Below are 19,070 nucleotides of genomic sequence, written 5' to 3'. Positions count from 1 at the left end.
CTGCCCAGTTTGCAGACGGCCACCTTCTCACTGTGTCCCCACAGGTAAAGAAAGTAACCATGTTTCACCTGTCGTTTCTTACAAGGGCTCTCATCTCCTCATGAGGGCTCCACCCTCATGACCTACTTTCCTCCCAAAGCCCGACCTCCAAATACCCTCACCTCAGGGATTAGGGCTTCAAGGTATGAAAGGGGAGGGGATACAAACATTTAGTTCACAGCACTGACAGCCTGTGTCCTAAGGAAGCTGTTCCATTTTGTAATTCCACCAGCAGTGCATGAGGATTCCAATTTCTCCACATTATCTCCAGCATTTGAAATTATCTATCTTTTTTTATTAAAGCCATTCTAATCGGTTTGAAGCAGTAACTCATTGTGATTTTGACTTGCATTTTTCTGATGACTAATGATGCTGAGCAGCTTTTCATGCACTGATTGGTCATTTGTTTATCTTCTTTGGAGAAAGGTCTATTCAAATCCTTGCCCATTTTTAACTGGGCTATTTATCTTTTTACTACTGAGTTAAAAGTTCCTTATATGTTCTAGATACAAGTCCCTCCTATGATTTGCAAATATTTTTTCTCATTCTGTAGATTGCCTTTTTCCCTTTCTTGGTGGTGTTCTGTGCAGAACAAAAGTTTTTAATTTTGATGAAGTCCAACTAAGCTTTTTTTTCTGCTTTTTTTTGGTTTGTTTTTTGGTTTTTTTGCTTATGTTCTGATGTAGTATCTAAGAAACCACTGCCTCTCTAGTCCAAGGTCATGAAGTTTACACCCACATTTTTTCCTAATAGCTTCATAGTTTTAGCTCTTACATTTAAGAGATAACTTTTGTCTATGTTACATTTTGAGTTAATTTTTGGTGTAACTTCATACTTTCATGCATGGAAATCCAGGTGTCTCAACACCAATCATTGAAAAAGTTATTCATCTCCCCCATTGAATTGTCTTGGCACTCTCTTCAGAAATCAACTGGCCGTAGATACATGGGTTTATTTCTGGACTCTCAAATCTATTCCACAGACCTACCTGTCTATCCCTATGCCAGTACCACACTGTCTTGATTATGGTAGCAGTGCAGTAAGTTTCGAAATTGTAGAAAGTGAGTCCTCCAACTTTGTTATTCTTTTTCAAGATAGTTTTGGCTATTCTAGATCCCCTGATTTTGTGTGTGAGTTTTAGGGTCAGCTGGTCTATAGCTACAAGAAAGGCAATAGAGACTATTTTGGGGGTTGTGTTGAACATTTAGATCTATTTTGGGAGTACGGCCATCTTAACAATATTAATGCTTCAAAACCATGAACATGGGGTTTCTTTCCAGTTATTAGGTCTTCTTCACTTTTTGCAAAACAGTGTTTTGCAGTTAGCAGGCTATGCATTTTGTGCTTATTTGTTAAAATTATTTTAAAATATTTTATTATTTTGATGCTATTTTAACTGAAATTACTTTCTTAGTTTCATTTCTGAATTGTTCTTTGAAAGAGTATAGAAATAAAATGGATTTTATATATTGACTTTGCATCCTGAATCTTGGTGGACACGCTTATTAGTTTAACGGCTTGTGGGGGACTTCTTATGGTTTTCTATATACAAGTTTACATCATCTGCAAATAGAAATAGTTCAAATTTTTCTTTCCAATCTGTACGTCTTTTATTTATTTGTTCTGCCAAGAACTTCCAGGAGAATATTGAAGAGATCTGTCAAGAGCAGACATACTTTTCTTGTTCCTAAACTTAGGAGGAAAGCATTCCATCTTTCACTATTAACTGTGATGTCAGCTGTGGTTTTTCCCTAAATGCCCTTTATCAGGTCGAGGAATTCCTCTTCTTATCCTAGTTTGCTGAGGTTTTTTTTAAATTATGCAACAGTGTTGAATATTGTCAAAGGATTTTCTAGTGTCTATGGAGATGACCACATAGTTTTTGCTTTTTATCTTTTATGCTACTGACATAGCATATTATATTATTTGATTTTCAAATATTAAACCAGCCTTTCACTTTTGGGACAAATCCCATTTGGCCATGTTCTCTACTTTTTATGTGTTGCTAAACTTGTTTCCTAGTATTTGTTAGAATATCTGTGTCTATATTTGGAATATATATTAGTCTCTAGTTTATTTTTCTTTTGATGTCTTTGTCTGGTTTTGGTGTTAGGGTAATACTAGCTTCATCAAATAAGTTGGAATGTACTCCCTCCTCTTTTATTTCTTGGAAGAGCCTGATTAACATAAAACTTCACACTAAAAGCCTAATTACCTCAGCTTCTCTGGCCTGATATATTAGGTCTGGATGTGGACAAAAACAACATAAAAAAGTCACGCTAAAAGGTAAGAAAAACACAAAACAAGACTCAGGTATGACAGAGACTTTTGAATAATCAGATCAAGAATTTAAAATACCTATGATTAATAGGTTAAGGACGCTAACGGAAAAAGTAGACCACATGCAAGATCATATGGGTACTGTAAGCAGAGAGATGGAAACTCTAAGAATGAATCAAAGGGAAATGTTAGAAATCACATGCACTACAACAGAAATGAAGAATATCTCATCAGTAGGCTGAACACAACTGAGGAAAGAGTCAGTAAGCTTGAAGATAAGTAAATGGAAACTAGTCAAACTGAAAGGCAAAGAAAAAAAAAAGAAGGACAGAGCACCCAGGAAGTGTGGGACCATATCAAAAGGTGCAAGATACATGTAATGAGAATATCAAAAGGAGAAGAAAGAAAGAAGCAGAAGAAATATTTGAAGTAACAATGGCTGAGGATTTTCCAAAATTAATAACAGACATCAAACCACAGATCCAGGAACCTTAGGGAACACCAAGCAGGATAAATAGCACAAAAGCTACACTGAGACATATCATATTTAAAATACAAAACAAACAAACAAACAAAAAACAAAGAGAAAATTTTGAAATAAGCCAGAGAATAAATACACCTTACCTTTAGAAGAACACAAATGAGAATTACATTGAACCTCTCATCAGAAACCATGCAAACGAGAAGGGAGTGAAGTGAAATATTTAAAGTGTTAAAAGAAAAAACATTAAACTAGAATTCTGCGCAGAGAAATTATCCTTCAAAAGTGAAGGAAAAATAAAGACCCTTCCAGACAAACAAAAGCTTAGAGAAATTGTAGCCAGTAGACCCATCTTGTGTGAAATATAAAAAGAAGTTCTTTGCAGAGAAAGAAAATGATATGGGCCATATACCCAGATCAAGAGAAAGAAAGAAAAAGCTTCAGAGAAGGAATAAACAAAGGTAAAATAAAATCTTTTATTTTTCTTAATCTTACCTGATCTAATAAATAACTGTTCAAATTGATAACAGAAACAATGTGTTGGGAGATGATTGCATACAAATAAGTGAAATGCATGACAGCAATTATATTACAGATAAAGGGGAGTAATTGGGAATATTCTGTTAAAAGTTACCTGAATTACCCATGAAGTGATTTAGTGTTACTGAGAGTAGACTCAGATTAGTTGTAAGAGTGTATTGCAAACTCCAGGACAACCACCTCAAAGTTTTAAAAAGGAAATATAATTGCTATACCAAGAGGACATAAAATAGAATCACATAAAACGCTCAATTAAAACTGCAGAAAATGGGAGTAGGGGGCATGGTCAATGAAGTACAAGGGCAACTAATTGAAAACAAACATGGTAGATATTAATCCAACCATGTCACTAATCACTTCAAATGTGAATGGTTTAAGTATACCAATTAAAAGACAGACTTTCAGAGTATTAAAAAAAAATGACCAAACTATGTTGTTTACAAGAAATTAACTAAATATAAAGACACAGATAGATTATAAGAGATGGGAAAATATATTTTATGCTAACACTAATCAAAAGAAAGCTGGAGAAACTGTATTAATTTCAGACAAAGCAGACTTCAGAACAAGGAAAATATCAGGGATAAAGAGGGGCATTACATAATGACAAAGGAGTCAGTTTTCCAAGAAAACATAACAAGGACTAACATGTATGCATCTAACAACAAAGCTTCAAAATATGTGAAGCAAAAGTTGATAGAATTGATAAAAAGAAACAGATAAATTCACTATTGTAGTTGGAGTATTCAACACCCCCCATCAGTAATGGATAAATCCAGCAGGCAGAAAATCAGTAAGACATAGTTGAACTGAACAGCTCCATCAATCAACTGGATCTAATTGACATTTATTGAATAGGTCATCCAACACAGCAGAATACACATTCTATTCAATCTCACATGAAATACTCACCAAGAAAGATCCCATGCTGGTACATAAAACACACCTTAAGAAATTTAAAAGAAGAAGAAATCATATAAAGTATGCTCTCAGACCAAAATGGAATCAAATTAGAAATCAATAAGAGAAAGACAGCTGAAAAAAAATCTCAAAATATTTGGAGACTAAATAACTTTTATACAACACCTGAGTCTTCTTCATAAAAGAAGTCTCAAGGGAAATCTTAAAATATTTTGAACTAAATGTAGATAAAAATACAACTTATCAAATTTTGTGGGATATAATGAAAACAGTTGTTAGAAATCTATGGCATTGAATGCATATTAGAAAAGAAGAAAAATCTAAAATCAATAATCTAAGCTTCCACCTAAGGAAACTAAAGAATAAAAACCCATATAAACCTAAGTCAAGGAAAAGAAAATAATAAAATTTAGAGCAGCTATCACTGAAATTGGAAATAGGAAAGCAATAGAAAAAGTCAATGAAATCAAAAACTGATTCTTTGAAAAGATCTTTAAAATTGATAAACCTCTAACCAAGCTAACAAAGAAAAAAGAGAAGACACAAATTATTAATGTCTATAATGAAAGAGGAGTCATCACTACTGATCCCACTGACATAGGATAATAAAGGAATATTACAAACAGCTCCATGCCCACAGATTTGATAACATAGATGAAATAGGCCAATTTCTTCAAAGACAAAAGCCACCAAAACTCACACAAGAGGAAATAGACAATCTGAATCTAAATCTATTAAAATAAAATGAATCAGTAGTTAATAATATTCCAAAAAAAGAAAGCACCAGGCCCAGATGCTTTCACTGGTAAATTTTATCAAACATATAAGCAAGAAATGATACCAATCCTCTCCAACTTCTTACAGAAAATAGAAGCAGAAGGACAATTTTCTAACTAATTCTATGAGGTTACCATTGCACTTATGCTAAAATCAGATAAAGACATTACAAGAAAGGAAAACTACAGGCCAATACACATTGTGAACAAAGATGCAAAAACCCTCAACAAAATATTAGCAAATTGAATCCAACAATGTGTAAAAAGAATTATACACCACAATCAAGTGGGATTTATTCCAGGTATACATTCAATTAATATAAGCCATCGCATCAACAGATTAAAGAAGAAAGATCAATGATCATATCAATCGATACAGAAAACTCTTTTGACAAAACCCAACCTGAATTCATGATAAAAACTCTCAGCAAACTAAGAACAGAGGGAATTTCCTCAACTTGATAAAGTATATGTGCCAAAAAAACCCTTGTAGCTGATATAATACTTAATATTGAGAAACTAGATGCTTACCTGCTAAGATCAGGACCTAGGCAAGAATTTTTCCTCTCACTACTCCTACGTAACATTGCAATAGTATCAGTAACTGAATCAAGAAGACAAGAAAGAAGCCAATCTGAAAATGCTACAGACTGTATGATTCCAACTACAGGACATTCTGAAGAGGCAAAGTTATGCAGTAAAAAAGAATCCGCGGTTGCCAGGGGTTGGGGGGCAAGAATAAAGGACAAAGAGGCAAAGCACAGGATTTTTAGGGCAGGAAAACTAGTCTGTATGCAATTGTAACAATGGATACATGGAATTACTGCATTCGTCCAAACCCATAGAATGTACAGCATGGAGTGAACCTTTGTGTAGTTAATAATAATGTATCAGTATGGGTTCGTCAATGGTAACAAATGTACCAGACTAAAGCAAGGTTATAAAAATAGGGAAAATGGGGGAGAGGTATATGGGAACTCTCTGTACTCTCCACTCAATGTTTCTGTAAAGCTAAACCCGTTATAAAAAATAAAATTTATTCTTTTTTTGAAAGAACATATAATCAGGATACATAAGACAAAGTGATTAAATTGGGAAGTATACTGTGCTCATGCAAGGGAAGGGTCAACATCAGGAAGATGTCGTGTCTCCAAAGCCAAGACATACTTTTATCTCAACTCTATTCAAATTTCAACAGGTTGCTTTGTTGATAAGCTCACCTTAGAATTTACCTGGAGGAGGAAAGGCTCAGAATCGGCTAAGGAAATCCTGAACTAGGAAACAGGGGATGGGTTTTGTCCCACCAAAGGGCAGAGCAATTAAGGGGTGTGATGCTCACACAGGGACAGGAAATAAGCCAGTAGAACAGGCCACACCGCACAGAAACAGACTCACATGTCAATGAAAACCTGAAATTAACAGAGTGACAGGGACCCCCATCCTCCCCCAGTACCTGAGAGCAAAGAAAGAGGTGAGCAGTCCCAGGGACCAGAGACCAGCTCCTGACCACTCAGTCTCCGAGACAGGAGGAAGGGGATCCAGGGCTCTGAGTGCCCCTGTTTCCAGCCGGAAACGTGGGAAACCTTCTCCAGAGGAAGATGATAAAGACCCCAGGCTTAAAACTGTTTCTACAATTTTCCATATACGACATCCGATATCCAATCAATATCAGCCAAACTCACAACAAGGCAAAGCACAAATCAGTAGGCAACAAATGAATTATTCTGTAAATGTCGCTGGATTGAGTGTTCATGTTCAAAAGATAAAATAACATCTGAACCCTGACACAGTCCTATGGAGTGTGGGGCTGGAGGCTTTGCTGAAATATTTTATGGCAAGAACAGGCTGTTTTCATAAGTTCAAATGATATATCCTCAGCCGATCCTGCAGCAAGTCAGGCTGGGCTGTGCGTGCTGAGCAGGAAGGCAGGCCTCCTGCTTCCTCTCTGGGGATGCACTGGGCCAGCGGCGATGGTGGCAGATGGCGTTGCCGTGTTCCAAGTGAAGAGCCGCCGTGAGGTCAATAATCTCGTAAAAACCTCTTAGGTCTCCAAACACGCCAGGTTGAAATTCCAGCATAAATACTTTATATGGTCAGAGAAAATCTCCTTTAAGAAGACACATTGTAGAATCTAGTATCCTCTCCTGGGCAGTGGTTTCCTACATCACCAAGCCCACCCGGCTGCAAGCTCCACAGAATGTGGAGAACTGACGGGAAATCCAAGGTGTGCAATTCGGAGACTAGCGCGGATGCACGTGATAAGTCATCAGTAACCCCCAGGAGGGGCTGCACCCACATGACCCTTACCTCACATGACACACGTGTCCGTTTCTAGTGGATGAAAGGCCTCTGTGATGAAAAGAAAACTACAGAAATTTTTAAAAGAAAATATGGCAGAATATCTTTAGGACCTAAAGGCAGAGATTTATTAACACACACAAACCCACAAATGAGAAAGGAAGACAACTTTGTTTTCAAAAAGACAGCATAAAGGTAAGTCACAGCCTGGGGGATGCTATTTCAACTAACATAACTGACCAGGTATCAGCATTTGGAATATTTAAGAGATACACAGGCCACTCACAGAAGAGAAAATGTGAGCAGCCTCTGGGTGAGTCTGAGATGCAGAACCAGTAGGAGGTCTATATCCTTTTCTTTTGAAGAATTGGCTCGCACAGTGATGGGGCCATTAGGTCTGAAATCAGCTCGGCAGGCCAGCAGGTGGAAACCAAGGCAAGAGCAGGTCCTGCGGTCTTCAGGCAGAATTTCTTCTTTCCTGGGAAACCTCAGCGTTCGCTCCTAAGGCCTTCGACTGATTGGGTGAGGCCCACCTGCACAATCAAGGGTCATCCTTCACTTCAAGTCCACTGATTGTAGATCCACCACATCTACAGAACATGCTCCCAGCAACATCTGGGTGTGGTGTGATTAAATAAGTGGGGACTGCAACCCAGGTGAGCCATGAAACCAACCATCACAGACATTCAACGTGAAAGGATGCCCACCGGGCTTCCCTGGTGGTGCAGTGGTTGGGAGTCCGCCTGCCGGTGCAGGGGACACGGGTTCGTGCCCCGGTCTGGGAGGATCCCACATGCCGCGGAGCGGCTGGGCCCGTGAGCCATGGCCGCTGAGCCTGCGCGTCCGGAGCCTGTGCTCCGCAACGGGAGAAGCCACAACAGTGAGAGGCCCGCGTACTGCAAAAAGGAAAAAAAAAGAAAGGATGCCCACCATTGTTGACTACCAGGGAAGTGCCCACTCACCACCATGGCGTCCACCAGATGGGCAGTGGGCTCGGTCTGACCACACTACGTGCGGTTGAGGGGCGTAGCAGCATCGACTTTGTGTTCGTGGTGGTGTCACAGAAAGTGGGTGGGGACTTTGAACAGGCCCCCAGGGCCACCGAACCTGCAGTTTCTCTCTTCTGCCCCGAGCGGGATGGCCCGGGTTTTGCATTTAGGCTCTGCCACTTCTCAGCCATGAGACCTTGGGCGAGTTATTTAGCCTTCATGTGCCTTGACTGTCTCATCTGGAAAATGGAGTCATGTGAGCTGTGACCACCAGCAGTGTCTAGCAAAGAGGCCTACACACCCTACGATGCAGCCAACCCATCTCTAGAAGCTTCCCACCACTGAACTCTGCCACATGAATTCAGGTGAGGGGGACAGCAATGGGCCGGCAACTGTGCCTGCAGCGATCAATGGTGGGAAATGACTAAAATATCCACGAGTGCAGGAATGGATGCCTAAGCCATAGCCAAGGCCGTGCAGCCATTCAAAGGAATGAATTACTGGGATCGATTTTAAAGAAAAAAATATTCATGGAACATGTAGATTTCATTCATATTCAATGTTAAGCACACAAGCAATACCGGATACTGTTTATGTACAGATATGTACATAGTAAAGGAATAAAAAGAATGCCAGCCAAACTGGGGTTCGTGTTAGTGCTTCCAGGAGATGGGGCAGAAAGGAGTTGTTGGGGGAACATAAAAGGGGCTTCAAGGGCTTCCCTGGTGGCGCAGTGGTTGAGAGTCCGCCTGCCGATGCAGGGGACACGGGTTTGTGCCCCGGTCCGGGAAGATCCCACATGCCGCGGAGCGGCTGGGCCCGTGAGCCATGGATGCTCAGCCTGCGCGTCCGGAGCCTGTGCTCCGCAACGGGAGAGGCCACGACAGTGAGAGGCCCGCGTACTGCAAAAAAAAAAGGGGGGGGCTTCAAGTATAACCCACCCACTCACATACCCACAGCCTCCAGACCCACGTCCTATGGGGCTCTGTATCTGCCCCCAAACACTCCTGGCTTTAATGTGTTTGGGTCAGACCTGCAGAGTTGTCAAAGTTCTTCACTTTGAAGGTGACAGAACTTTCCTTTTCTTCCCTGCAAAGTCCTCAAAGGAGAAGAAGATGGAAGGGTTCCCCTCCAAGTCTTGGAAACAGAATCACCGATTTCTGGGTGGTCCAGAGACCAGCGTTTATCCCCAGGCTGAAGACCCAGCCCCCTCCTCGCTCCTCATCAGGGGAACTCACCCTCATGTTGGCTTGCCTCCAGACCCCTCTCGACCAGCCTTCAGACCCCAAGGCCCCCCCAACAAGCCTCTACCTACAGGCTGGGCACACGCATGTCAGCTCCAGGAGGGCAGAACACGGCCGGCCCAGGGGATGAGCCCTGTCGTTCACACAGTAGACACTTGCTGCATGAATGAACCAGCCATGCTCATGGAAGCTCGTGCATCATAGGCCTAGAATTCCGTAGGTTCTCAACGAATGCTCCTAGAGCAAATGCAGGTGTGCCGTGGGAGAACACTGTGCCCCAAGAAACTTTCTGAGTCAGAGCAGCCGCTGTCTCTGGAGCCCCATCCAGGAGCTCTGCTCAGCCCATCTTTCCCCTCAGGGTTTTCCCGTGACCACGGGGCTGCTGGATGCTGAGGGGGCTGGGAATCCCCCAGAGAAGGGAGGCGGGAAGTGCTTCCAAGAGGACCTTGGAAGTGCTGATGTGGGTCATCTTGGGAGCCCACCGCCCCGCAGGACACACCTGAGGGACCGGCCACCTCCTGGCTCCTGGCTCCAGGCGGGAGTAGGGGGGGTTAAAAACAAGCTGCCCACCTTGGTGCCTTTTTATCCACAGCAGCCTCACTCCTATGCAGGAATGGGGGGAAAGGGGTCTTTGCCAAGGCAGGAGGGGACCAGGAGGACCCCTGCTGGGGACTGAGCTGAGACGGGGAGGGAGGGTAGCATCTGGATGACAGAGCCACACATCATAATGACAAGCAGTCAGGGGCCAGGGCTCGGAGCAGGGAGCATCTTACACAGGCAAGATTTATCGGCTTGTCACTCACCAAATGTATTTACAATAAAACCTGACATCACAAGAGTTTCTGGAATAAATATTTATCTGTTTCTTGTGCTCCGGCTTTGAGGCCAATCCGTCTCTGAGTGGCCATGTGTGTGAATAAAGAACATCCCGGAGAGTGGCAGCCAGGGTGGGGTGAAGGAGGAAAGAGGCTGTCCCCTCCAGGCCCAGGAGTCAGGGGGTGACCACAAGCCATCCAAGCCTGGGGCTCAGGGGGCTGGCCACCCCTCCGATGTGCTGGTTAAACTGGGAGCCTGTGGACAGACACACCTGCCTTCCCACAGGTGAGGAAACACCCCGAGCCCCAGGGCCCTCCGTGGATGGCCTGTCTGCACCTCCTGAGCTCCTGGCCTGGCATCTGGGCGGTTTCAAATGAGAAAATCAGTGAGTGTGGGTCTTGAGAAGGTTACCACCCCTGCGTCCACCGGAGGACCATGGAGGGTGACGTGGGAAACTCCAGGTCAGGATACCTGGACCGACCCCTGGTCACCTCTGTCCTGAGGATCGGGAAGGCCACGAAGAGTCTTGTCCTCACTGCTATACAGGGAAGGAGAGGGAGACAGAGGAGGAAGCCCTTAGAGCACTGGGGAACCAAGCTCGGGCCTTCACATACATCACTCACCACAGTTCTAAAGCAGTATCAACCCCGGGACTTCCCCGGCGGTCCAGTGGTTAAGACTCCGTGCTTCCACTGCAGGGGACACGGGTTCAATCACTGGTCGGGGAGCTAAGATCCTGCATACTACGCAGCATGGCCAGAAAAAATTTTTAAATTAAAAAAAAAAGTAGTATAGACCCCAGATGAACTTATTTACAAAACAGAAACAGACTCACAGACTTAGAGAATGAACTTATGGTGACCAGGGGGGAAAGGGTGGTGGGGGTAGGAATAGATTGGGAGTTTGGGACCGACATGTACACACGGCTATATTTAAACTAGATAACCAACAAGGACCTACTGTAGAGCACAGGGAACTCTACTCAATACTCTGTAATAACCTACAATGGGAAAATTATTTGAAACAGAAGAGATACGTGTATATGTATAACTGAATCACTTTGCTGTACATCTGAAACTAACACAACATTGTTAATCAACTATACTCCAATATAAAATAAAAATTAATAATAAAAAAAGACTATGGGAAGTGGGTCCAGTCCTGAAAAAAACGAAATCCAGTGTACATTAATTATGATGTTTGGCCAACATTTAAGTAAATAAGTTTCTTTGTTCTTGGCTAAAAAAAAAATTAAAATTAAAAAAATAAAATATTTGATTCATAGAAAGGATCTATTTTTGAAGAGTGCCCCAAATAAAGGTATCTGCAGACATCCAAGTAAATAAATAAAGTAGTATCGGCCCCATTTTACAGATGAGAACACTGAGACTCAGGAATGGTGAATAACCATCCAGGGTCAGTCACATAGATAGTAACTAGCAGAGTAGAGATTTGAAGCCAGGTCCACTTGTCGCCTTCTCCCAAGGCCATGCTCCTGCCGTCACACCAGGGACCCAATGACCTGCCACTACACGAGTCAAGGACCTTCACAGACACGGGCACTTGGCCTGATCCAGTCTCCCCGGCACCATCAGAGTGTCCTCAGACTGTCCTCCCCCGCCCCTGCCACACCTCACCTCTCCCAAGAAGCCCCTGCCTCTCCTGCCCACCCTCCCTCTCCCCACACGCCATCTGCAGCTCCGCTGTAGCCCCCAGCTACAGGGCTTCCTCCCTTGCACCAGAGCCACCAACTTGGCCACCAGGCTCCTGGAGGGGACATGGCAGACCTGGGAGCCCAGGACAGTGGCTGACCCAGATGCGGGAGCACAGAGAGCAGTAGTGACCACGATGAATCAGAGACCACTGGCCCCTTTCAAGGGGTCGGCCTACTCCCAACGGAATGTGGCCCCTGGACATCCTGACCAAGGATGGCCAATTCTATTAATTTTTCAACAGGAAAACTAACAGAACTACAGAGTTCCAATGAATCCTCTCAGGGTTTAGACACTGGTTTGAGATTTTGTGAAAACACATAGCAAGGCCTGCTAGCAGGGGGACAGTGGCCAGAGTGGCCTCCACTGTGAACAGGGCAGTCAGCCAGCAATGGGAAGGGTACAGTGCAGAATGGAGTGGCAGCTGTACCTGAAGGCCCCCTCACTCTAAGGAATGCTTTGCCAAGGAAAGGCATCCCAGGAAGGCGGGAAGATGCCAGGCAGGCCAGTGTGCACAGGGGGCCCTGACTCAGCTTCTAAAGGGGAGGGACACCATCGGACCCACCTGTGTCTACACCGCGAGCACGTGGACCTCAGTGACTGGACTCAGAGAACGGTGGCCAACGCATGAACACTCTCCCCTGCCTTTTCTTCCTTCTTACGTTTTCGAACAAATCTTTTCCCCAGGCCAAGTTAAAGTACAAAGCTCTTGTCTTCTGGAGAAGACTGCGTGAGAAGCTCTCCTGGCTTGGACAGGGAGAGAATGGTGTTTCAAGATAAAGCTGTTAATCACTGCAGTTCTTCCAGGCCTCAGCCGGGGCTGCCCGAGGAGCTGGAAGAATCCGCAGATAAGGGGGCTTGCGGGACGCCAGTTTAGTGTCCTTGGTGGGCCCTGGGCGCCAACTGTGACAGGCAGCTCGGAGCAGGGGTCTCGAACTGGAGCACCCAGCAGCCCCGCCTAGAAAAACAGACCTCGGGCCCATCCCCAGAGCTCCCGACACAGCTGCTCTGCATTTCTAGCAAGTTCCTGGGGCAGGTTCTGCAGTACCCTTGGTGAGCAAGGCCTGGGACAGGAGAATGGCAGGGGGGCCCCATCCAGACCAGCCCTCTGGTCCCAGTGGCCCTTACAGGAAGGAGCGGGCATGTCCCTGCGGAACAGTGACAGGCTGTGCTCCTGGTGGGTCACTGTCTGAGCCCTGTCTCCTCAGCGGCACAGGATGGCATCCCTACCACCCCGCAAAGCCATGGGGCTGGAATCAGGAAAACCACCACGTGGGGCTTTGTGGGCAGCTCTGCGAGGACCACGGTCACCTGGTGCCTGGGAGGGCTGCCCACACCCCCCGGCCACCTGCCTGCACTCCTCCCCTGGCACTCTCCAGCGACCCCCTGGAAGCTTCTCCAGGACTCCCAGTCTCCCGCGAGCCACAACACCCCGGCCTGTACCCACGGACCCCCTTGCCGCCTGGCTCACCTGGTCGGTGTCCTGGCCACCGCACCTGCACCCAGCAGCCCCACGTGCATCCCTGCACCCAGATGGCCTCTGGACCACAGCGCCCATTCTGTCTTTGTCGCCCACCAGGTGGGCTTGTGAGGGATACTGAAACCAGCCAGGCTGAGGGCCTGCCCTCCTCAAGGTGACCACGCAGCAGGCAGAGAGGAAAACGCCCAGAAGAACCTGTGTGACGGGCAGTGGGTACGTGAGGAAAGGGAAGGAAGAGCACAGGTGTGTGTATCTTCTGTGCCTCGGTGCGTGTTCACCTCCTGTGCATCTGCGTGTGCACCTGTGTGTCACTGGCCAGCTGGCCGATTTAGAGCCTTGATTCCATCAAATCCTCACAAACGCAGTGGAACAGGCTATGTTGCTACTCCAGTTCGGAGATGTGGAAACGGAGGCTCAGGTGACCGAGGGGCCACACACACCCAGCGGAGATGGGGCGGGACTGGGTCTGTCTGATCCCCGAGGACACATTCGCTTCCCGCTCCTTTGACCGCAGACACCGTTCCCTGAAATACTAAGCTCGCATCCCCACCCTGGCTCCTGGATGGAGCGTCACCTCCGAAGCCTGACTCCACGATCCTAGGTCTGAGTCAACAGCCTTGGAGGGGACCTGCCCCTGACCCGAGATCCTCAGTGTCCAGAACCCAAAGAGCTCCCAGCTTCACCAACCATGCCCCGAGCACCCGTCTGGAGTAGGTTGAACAGTGACCCTTAAAAGTAATATGTCCACATCCTGATCCCTGGACCTGTGAATGCGACCTTATTTAGAAAGCCAGTCTGCAGAAGTGACTGAGTCCTGGGTTTTCAGGTGGGCCCTAAATCCAACTACAAGTGTCCTTATAAGATACTAAGAAGACACACAGGGTGGGAAGAGGAGGCCACGTGATGACAGAGGCAGACGATGGGGCCACAGCCCAGGAGCCCCTGGAGCCCCCAGAACCTGGAGGGGACAAGGAGGGAACCCCCTACTCTGGAGCCTCCAGAGGGAGCGTGGCCCCCGACACCTTGACTGTGGATTCTGGCTCCAGAACTATGAGGGAATCAGTGCCTGTCGTGTTAAGCCCCTCTGCCCTGGGTGGGGTCCGTGGGGTCCAGGACACGGATGCACCTTTCCTCCCTCAGCTGTAACATGAGTCTGGGATTCTGGCAGGTCTGAGTTCAAATCTCTGCTCCTGGACTTATTGCCTCTGGGGCCCCCATGCCCCCCACCTTCTCAGAACAATGGAGACAGGTCGGCCTCGCTCTCGCCGTGAGGCCTGGGCAGGACGATGGGCACAGCCACCAGGGGGCAGCAGGGAGTGATGCAGTGAGGAACGCACAGACCAGGCTTCCGCGGCTGCCCTCACAAAGGACGCCAAACTCGGCGACTTCAGCACCACCGACGTGTCGTCCTGCAGCTCTGGCCACCTGAGTCTGATCTGGGTCGCCAAAGTCAAGGGGCGCACGGGGGGCTGGCTCCTTCTGGAGACTCCCGGAGACAATATGTCTTTTTCAGTTTCTTGGTCGGTACCCCTTCCTCCATCCTAGAGCCAGCAGTGCAGCAGCATCTTCAGATCTCTCCGACTCCCTGACCTCTGCCTCCATCACCACATCTCCTCTCTGACTCTGACCTTCCTGTCTCGTCTCATGAGAACCCTGTGATGACGCTGGACCCACCCGATAACCCAGGCCCATCTCCCCATCTCAAGGTCCTTCACTCAATCACATCTGCAAACTCCCTCTTCCATGTAAGGAAACACTCCCAGTTTCTGGGGACCCGGACCTGAACATCTCTGGGGTCCTTATTCTGCCCACCACACGTGGGCTCCCCTCTACTCTGCCCCTAGCTGATACATGATCCTGGGCAGACCCTTGCCCTTCTCAGGCTTTGGTGGTGAAGACCAGGGCCATGAAAATGTGGACGCAGCACCTCACCCAGCCTTGGGCGGAGGGAGCTGGCACAGTCCTGGAGGATGTGGGGAGATGAAGCTGAAAGAAGCGTGGGGTGCCAGCTCCAGAGGGGACAGCACAAGCAAAGCCACAGAAACGCAAAAGAGCCTCCGTGCCTTTCATTCCAGCAGAAACCTAGTAACGAGGTTGCCTAAGGTCTTCTGGAGGCTGTAAGCTTTCAGGTCTGTTTCGGTCCTAACAGCTGGTCAGGAAGCAGAGATTCCTGCAGAGAACATTAGGTGGCTGGAGAGGGTGATCAGCACAGATGGTCCAGAGGAAAGCCGAGGCCAGCATCCTGGGAGCTGTGGGCACCCTCCAGACTCCCCACCAAGGGAGCTTGGCATGTTCCAAAAGCCAGCTCCAAGGTGCCTCAGCAGAGTAGCCCCTCTGATGGTCTTTGATGTGAACATGGCCGGGATCCGGCCATCAGTTCCAAAGCCAACTTTAACTTGACATGCCAGCCAAGCTCCCTCTTAGCTGTTTCCTAAAAGGACTTCAGAGTTGCCCAGAGTTCCATGTTGGGCAGAGGTGTAATAGAAAACTGGGAGTTAGAAGGCCCCGTTAGACGGTAGAGCCAAAGGCTTCTCTGTCTTTTGAGACCCAAGTCAGGACCCACCCGTGCACATAGGCCTGGCACTGCCAGCATCTGACTGCCTTTCTGGAGCATCTTTCCTTGGCAAAGCAGCCTTTCAAGCAATGACACCTTCAGGTATGGCTTGCTCAAGCACAGCCATTACTCCGCTCTGCACTGCGCCCTTCACATTGTTCACCGTGGAGGCCACACAGGCCACTCTCCACCTGTAAACAGGCCTCGCTAAGTGTTTTAACAAATCTCAAACCCAGGACTCAACAGCACAGCCAGGAGGGCCTACCATGGTGGGAAGGAAACTGGGCAGCCTGGCCGTGTCACCAACTTGATCTACCTTCTCAGGGAGCCTCTTGGCCTGCTCATCTCTAGAGAACCCCATGAAAGTGGGACAACACTCAAGAATTCTGGAGGCCCCGAGGGTCTCACATTCCTGATACACCAGCTCTTCTCTGCCTCTGTGAAAATCACCACCGCCCCTGGACTCTCCACCGATACAGTGAATATTTGACCCTATGGATCAAGGGAGCGTAAGAGGTGCCTGCAGCCCAAAGACCAATTTAGCCCTTGGGACAGATGCTTCCTCTCTGTCCCCACTACGTGCGAGTCTCTCTTCTCTGATCCGCCCCAGGCCGGCCCTCACAGGGCCTGCCCTCATCGGAGCGACCCCTAGCCCCTGGGGAATCAGGGGAAGGGCTGCATTTGGCCCTGCAGTGTAAGCCCTTCACAGGATGTATTACATGAAACAAATCCTTCTATGGAAATAAAACCTCAAAAACGTGTTTAATAAATGGGCATTAATGTCTCTCCTGGCGATGGGCAGCGTGACTCTCTCAGCAAACTTTCAGCGATAATTCAAGCATATTTCCCTACGTCGTGCGGCAACGATTCTCGGAGGGTTCCCTGGAATAATCGGCCCATTTCACTTGTTAGGCCATGGTCTTTAAAACTGAGTTATTCCTGAACATTCTTGGAAAATTGGGGCTCTTCATCTCACCAATTATGAAATACTGCAGACATCGTTTGCAATCGGAAAAGAAGATTTATGGCCCCAGATCCAGGGGAGGCTGCCGCCTGAACTCCCAGAGATCCTGTTCTCGAGTTTCTCATCATTTTGCAAGTAACCTTTGGGGAGGGTTTAACTACTGTGTGGTGAGAGAAATGATGCAGTCCCCCCACCCCCATGCTCCTGTCAGGGGATGGAGTGATTGAAGGGGCCCTGTAGTGGGTCAAACATCGTCCCTGAAAAATTCGTGTCTACCTGGAGCTCAGAATGTGATTTAATTGGGGAAGAGGGTTTTGCAGATGTAATTAAGGTAAGGCTTTCACGATGAGATAATCCTGGATCAGAGTGGCCCTGAATCCGATGATGGTGTCTTCAGAAGAGACACAAAAGGGGACGCACAGACAGGGAGACGGAGGCAGAGACCAGAGTGATGTGGCCAAAAGCCGACAGGTCCCAGGAGCTGAAAGAGGCAGGAAGGACCCTCCCCTGGAAACTCCAGGTGGAGCGCGGCCCTGGGACACCTTGATTTCATATTTCCGGCTCCTGAAACAGCGAGAGAATCCATTTCTGTTGTTTCAAGCCATCTGGTTTGTGGTCATTTGTTTCGGCCAGCACGGAAAACTAATACCCTGTGAACGCCGTCTCAGCTCCCCGACAGGCTGTCGCCCACCTATGTCCCTCACCTCCTGAGTGAGGGTCTCACCAGCCATTCAGGGGTCTGGCCATCACGCAACACCGAGACATGAGGAAGTTCTCAGAGCTCCGGGATGGACCCTGGGCATCTCCTCGTGGACCCAGATCAACTGCCAGGCCCACCTCCTCCCTCCCCTAAAGAACCGGTCCCAGCCTGACCCTGGGACCCCCCCGCATTGGAGCTGGTGGCAGAGCTCCCGACCCCTCGTCACCCAGCGTCCTTTGGAAGAGGCTCCAGGTCCCAATGGGAACTTTCTCAGGAACGTTCCGTGGATTGGGGGAGAACCAAGAGAGCATCACCTCCTCCCGCCAGCAAAGTCCCCCGGGTCCCCACGTTGGCCCCTGAGACAGCCGGCCCAGCACCGTCACCCATGCCCCACCTCCCCAGGCTGTCCCCAGCCCTGTGCCCCCCGCAAGATGGGACAGAGGGAGCAGGGAAGGGCCAGGGCAGGTGCAGGTTCTCACGCCAGCCGTGTGGCTCCTGCCTGGGTGGAGAAAGGCACTTCCCTTTCCTCTGCGACTGGGGTTCCCCAGTGTTGGGTGGTAGCCGAGGCTGTGGGTACGATTCCAGCCTCCATAAGTTCCAGGTGAGGTCCTTAGATGCTCCTGGCGCGCAGGTTTACCGCTGGAGGGGCAGCCGAGGTCTGAGGGCAGCGACGGGGTCTCCTAGGCTTTACACGGAGAGTCAGCCTCCCCTACACGCGCTACTGAGCATCACCTCCACGTGCAGTCAGCATGCCCGGAGCTTACACGTCATCACGCACCCACTGTAGTCTTCCTCGCGGTCCACACACACATCATCATACTCAACATGTACATCTTCGTACGTGTGTGTCACCAATAGTGACAATGGAATAAATGTGTGGGCGGGTCACACCAGAAAGTGAGCGTCTTGGGGGCGGCTGTGTCCCCAGTACCTGGGCAGGGACCGTGAGAGGCCCTCGACGAGTGTCTGCCGGTGACTGACTCTAGCCGTCGTCTCCCACGCAAGAAGCCCTGCAGCCCCTCAGCCCACGTCCTCCCCGCTCCCCCGAGGCCCTATGTGTCACCTTCCCCATCTGATTCCTTCTCCGGGTCCCAACTCCCAGCATTTTCCCCAGTGTCTCCCAGCGGGGGACCCACTGGTGGGGGGGGCAGAAAAAGCCGTTGATGTCCTTGGCATCTCTGGTCCCACCCACTAGTCGTCAGGGGACCACCTTGTGCCCCCTCTTTCCACCTGCCCAGAGAGGGCCCCGGAGGCCTGGGTTGCCTCCCTGCCTCCT

This window comes from Hyperoodon ampullatus, assembly GCF_949752795.1.
Source record: "Hyperoodon ampullatus genome assembly, chromosome: 11".
In the NCBI taxonomy this organism is placed as follows: domain Eukaryota; kingdom Metazoa; phylum Chordata; class Mammalia; order Artiodactyla; family Ziphiidae; genus Hyperoodon; species Hyperoodon ampullatus.
Note: the sequence above shows the minus strand (reverse complement) of the source record.